We start from the raw sequence: 5,674 nt of genomic DNA on the forward strand, positions 1-5,674 counted from the left end.
GATGCACAGGGCGTACGCAATACCTCAGGCAGAGACAATCCATTAAGAGACACTAGGCAGACGTGCAGCAGCATCTACCTCTGCCTTATGGATCAGAAAATGAAAAACAAAAAAAAAATTAAGGACTAGTTACTAGAAAGAGTTGTAACCAAGTAGCATTAGCATTTATAGACAATTGAGATGATCTTTTTTCCCCCCATTTAGACACGACAAACACATATCATTATTTAACATATCATAGTAAAAGATCAAACTTAACATGAAATCCTTATATATTTCGACCTGGAATATCCAAGGTCTACGCTCTTCGGTGCTCGACGTGAAGAGTAGGACCCCAGAGTTCATAGATGAAACTAAAGATCTGGATATTATCATTTTACAAGAAACTTGGTATAGAGGAGGACACACTGGCCGTCCCCAAGGGTACACAGAGCTGGTGGTCCCCTCCAATAAATTGCCAGGAGTAACCCAAGGCAGAGACTCTGGAGGCATACTGATTTGGTTTAAAACAGAGCTTAAGAATTGCATCAAATTTATAAAAAAGGGCGAAAACCACATGTGGCTCAAAATTGAGAGGGGGATTATCTCTAACACCCAAGATGTTTTCATTTGCGCACTCTATAGCCCCGCAATGGAATCCCCGTACTTTAAAGAGGACACCTTCTCCAACATTTGAGGAAGTAACATATAGGGTGGATAAAGGTGAACCAGTGGACGTAGTGTATTTAGACTTCCAAAAGGCATTTGACAAGGTGCCACACAAAAGATTATTGCTTAAGATAAAAAATCACGGGATTGGGGGTAATATTCTGGCATGGATAGAGGATTGGCTATCTAACAGAAGGCAGAGAGTTGGGATAAATGGTTCATATTCAGACTGGCAATCAGTAACCAGTGGTGTTCCGCAGGGGTCAGTGCTGGGTCCCCAACTCTTTACAATCTATATTAACGATTTGGAGGAGGGGACCGAGTGTAACACGTCAAAGTTTGCAGATGATACTAAGATGGGAGGGAAAGTAGTGAGTGAGGAGGACATAAAAAACCTGCAAGGGGACATAGACAGGCTAAGTAAGTGGGCAGAGATTTGGCAGATGGAATACAATACTGGAAAGTGTGAGGATATGCACTTTGGCAGGAAAAATCGTAGAGCAAGTTATTATCTTAATGGCAAGAAACTTGAAAGTACTGAAGTACAAAGGGATCTGGGGGTCCTGGTGCACGAAACTCAAAAGGTTAGTATGCAGGTGCAGCAAGTGATTAAGAAGGCCAATGGAATGTTGGCTTTCATTGCTAGGGGGATAGAATATAAAAATAGGGAGGTATTGCTTCAGTTGTACAAGGTATTGGTGAGACCGCACCTGGAATACTGCATACAGTTTTGGTGTCCATACTTAAGAAAGGACATACTTGCTCTCGAGTCAGTACAAAGAAGGTTCACTCGATTAATCCCGGGGATGAGGGGATGGACATATGAGGAGAGGTTGAGTAGATTGGGACTCTACTCATTGGAGTTCAGAAGAATGAGAGGCGATCTCATTGAAACATATAAGATTATGAAGGGGTTGGATCGGGTGGATGCAGGGAGGATGTTCCAGATGATGGGTGAAACTAGAACTAGGGGGCATAGTCTTAGAATAAGGGGCTGCTCTTTCAAAACTGAGATGAGGAGGAACTACTTCACTCAGAGGGTGGTAGGTCCATGGAATATGCTGCCCCAAAAAGCTGTCGAAGCTACATCATTACATAAATTTAAAACAGAAATAGACAGTTTCCTAGTAGAAAAGGGAATTAAGGGTTACGGGCAGGAATTTGGACATGAGTCTAGGTTCGGATAGGTCATGGCCCTGTGGGTAGCGGAGCGGGCCCAGGGGCTGTGTAGCCTGATCCTGCTCCTGTTTTCGTGTGTCTAATGCTGTTAGATTCAGGAGATAGTCCTGTCATAGTGGATTGGCGGTTAGGATCAGATCAGCCATGATCTTATTGAATGGCGGAGCAGGCTCGAGGGGCCAATTGGCCTACTCCTGCTCCTATTTCTTATGTTCTTATGTTCTAACATTGAGAGGGAGATTATCCAATTCCAGGCCCAGGGGAACGTGTTGATCTGTGGTGACCTCAATTCAAGAACTGGCGAAGAACCAGACTTCACCAATAATCAGGGAAACAATTACATATTCGGGAATAACCACTTCGATATCCCTTCCCATCCATACAGGCATAACTGCGACAAACAGACAAATACTAACGGAAAACAGCTCCTGCAGCTCTGTCGAAGCCTGGGTCTGTACATTGTCAATGGTAGGTTATTGGGAGACTTCCTAGGAAGATCCACCTATTGCTCACCTCTTGGCTTCAGCACCGTAGACTATATGATTACGGATTTGGACCCATCCTCTTTCAGAGCATTCACAGTCAAACCACAAACAACACTGTCAGACCACAGTCAAATTACTATGTATCTTAAAAAGACAGAAACAACCAACACAGAAACACAACCCAGTAAGCTGCACAACACCAAAAAATCGTACAGATGGGCCAAAAACAGCACGGAAAAATACCAGAAAGCAATTAGCAATCAATCAACTCAAGCTCTCTTGGACACCTTTCTGGAAAACATATACACTCACAATAAAGAAGGCGTAAACCGGGCAGTGAGTAACCTAAATAATATTTTTGATAATTTGGCAACAAGGTCAAACTTGAAAGCTCGCAAGAACAAACCCAAAACAAAAAACTATGAAAAATGGTTTGACCCAGATTGCCATAACATGAGGAAAAAACTTACACTAACACAATACAAAAACACACTCAGAACCAAAAAAGAGCAGTATATTAAGAATACACTCAGCTCCATTGAGGAATCCATTGATTCCAATTGTTTCTGGGACAACTGGAATACATTGCACAAAAAACAACACGACGAATTGGCCATTCAAAATGGAGACACATGGGAAAACCACTTTGAAAAATTATACCAGAAAAACACACTAAGGCCAGAGCAACACCAAATATGCAAAAAACTGGAAAAGCTCGAAATGGCCATAAAAGATAACCAAAACCCGCTAGACTCCATAATAACAGAAAAAGAACTTTTTGAAAAACTCAGGGACCTGCGACCAGGAAAAGCTTGCGGGGCAGACGGCATACTAAGCGAGATGATTAAACACACAGACGATAAAATGAAACTGGCTATCCTAAAACTCTTCAACTTGGTTCTGAGTGTCGGTTACTTCCCTGATATCTGGAACAAAGGACTCATAACGCCCATATATAAAAGTGGGGACAAAGTCGACCCAAATAACTATCGAGGCATCTGTGTAAACAGTAACCTGGGGAAGGTATTCTGTAGTATCATAAACAAAAGACTTATAAACTTCCTTGAGGAGCACAATGTCTTGAGTAAAAGCCAAATTGGATTCCTACCAAACTATAGATCAGATCATATCTTCACCCTACAGACCCTAATTGACAAACATGTTCATCAAAACAAAAGCAAAATCTACGCATGCTTTATAGATTTCCAGAAGGCTTTCGATTCCATCTGGCACGACGGTCTATTCCTGAAACTTATCGAAAGCGGGGTAGGGGGAAAAACATATGATGTAATTAAATCAATGTATACAAACAATAAATGTGCAGTTAAAATTGGAGACAAACAAACAAAATACTTCCCACAGGGGCGGGGGGTGACGCAGGGCTCGCCCATCTCACCGACACTCTTTAATATTTACATAAATGAGTTGGCAAAACTACTTGAACAATCTACAGCACCCGGCCTCACCCTATATGAATCCAAGGTTAAATTCCTCCTCTATGCAGATGACCTGGTTCTGCTGTCACCAACTAAGGAGGGGCTACAGCAGAACCTGGATCTGCTGGAGTCGTTCTGCCAGACCTGGGCCCTGACAATAAATCCCCAAAAAACCAAAGTCCTTGTGTTCCAGCAAAGATCCAGACATCAGGGACCCAAAATAAATTTCATACTAGGAACAACCAAAATTGAACAAACCACGAACTACACATACTTGGGCTTAAAAATCAGTTCTACGGGAAATTTTCATCTGGCTGTGAATGAACTGAAAGAGAAAGCAAGAAGGGCTTTCTATGCCATTAAAAAATCAATCCAAATAGAAATCCCAATTAGCATTTGGCTCAAAATCTTTAAATCAGTAATTGAACCAATTGTACTCTATGGCAGTGAGGTGTGGGGACCGCTAACACAACAAGAATTTGCAAAATGGGACAAACACCCAATTGAGATCCTACATGCAGAATTCTGTAAAAGTATCCTCCGGACTCAAAGGAAAACCGTAAACAATGCATGCAGGGCGGAACTAGGCCAATTTCCACTAATAATCACTATCCAAAAAAGAGCCACCAAATTTTGGAAACACCTAAAAATGAGCAACCCCCACTGCTATCATTACGAAGCCCTGAAATGCCAAGAGAGGACCATAAAGAAGAATACCCTCAGTCAACTAGTCCTGGGACTCAGTGACGTAACTACTAACACTACTAACAATAACCAGCCCCAGGACAGTGACAGCGTAACACAAAGAATTCGACCCAACACAATCGTCACTAAGCAAAAGGAAAAATATCTGTCATATTGGGCAGAAACAACAAAAACCCAAAACAAACTCAATTGCTACTTGGCCCTAAACAGACAATACAACATGGCTGATTACCTGACCATGGTAAAGGATAGCAAACTGAGAAACACCTTGACAATGTACAGACTTAGTGAACATAGCCTGGCGATCGAAAAAGGTAGACACAGGCAGACCCGGCTACCAAGAGAGGACAGGATATGCTCTCACTGCAGTCAGGGAGTGGTGGAGACAGAGATGCACTTCCTCACAGCTTGTAGAAAATATCAGGGCATAAGGGAGAATTTCTACCCAAAATTCACAAAAATATGCCCGGAATTCAGAAATTTGAATGACGACCAAAAACTCCCATACCTACTAGGGGAAGAGAGAAATTGTGTAACCTTAGCGGCACACTATGTTACAGCTTGCCATAAACAGAGGGACAACCACTAAATATAAGAAAAGAGTATATACAAATTATATGAATGTATATTTATACACTCAGGGATATATCTGTTTATACACTGTATGGATAGATCTGTATTTATGTGTACAACCATGAATGTTTTTCGATGCTTTGGCAACATAAGATGTACCTTGTCATGCCAATAAAGCGATTTGAATTGAATTGAAAATTGAGAGGGAGTGGGGAGGGAGGGAGAGGGGGAGGGAGGGAAAAGGAAGAGGGGGGTAGGGAGGGGGGGGAGGGAGGGAGAGGAAGAGGGGGAGGGAGGGCGAGGGAGGGGGGGTGAGGGAGGGGGGCGAGGGAGCGGGGCGAGGGAGGGGGGGCGAGGGGAGGGAGAGGGGAGGGAGGGAGAGAGAGAGAGGGGAGGGAGGGAGAGAGAGGGAGGGAGAGGGGGAGGGAGGGAGAGGGGGAGGGAGAGGAAGAGGGGGAGGGAGGGAGAGGAAGAGGGGGAGGGAGGGAGAGGAAGGGGGGGGGAGGGAGAGGGCCGTGTGTGGGAGTCTGGTCCTGGCCCGATACTCACTGAACATGGCTTCGAGTCTGACCAGACAGGAGATGAAGTTGTCGAAATCCAGGGCGTCGTTCTCAGCGTACCGCCCCACGATGGCCTGGTGGATGCAGT

Source organism: Somniosus microcephalus, chromosome 5, assembly GCF_052327205.1.
Source record: "Somniosus microcephalus isolate GS21.2 chromosome 5, FLI_Smic_1.0, whole genome shotgun sequence".
NCBI lineage: Eukaryota > Metazoa > Chordata > Chondrichthyes > Squaliformes > Somniosidae > Somniosus > Somniosus microcephalus.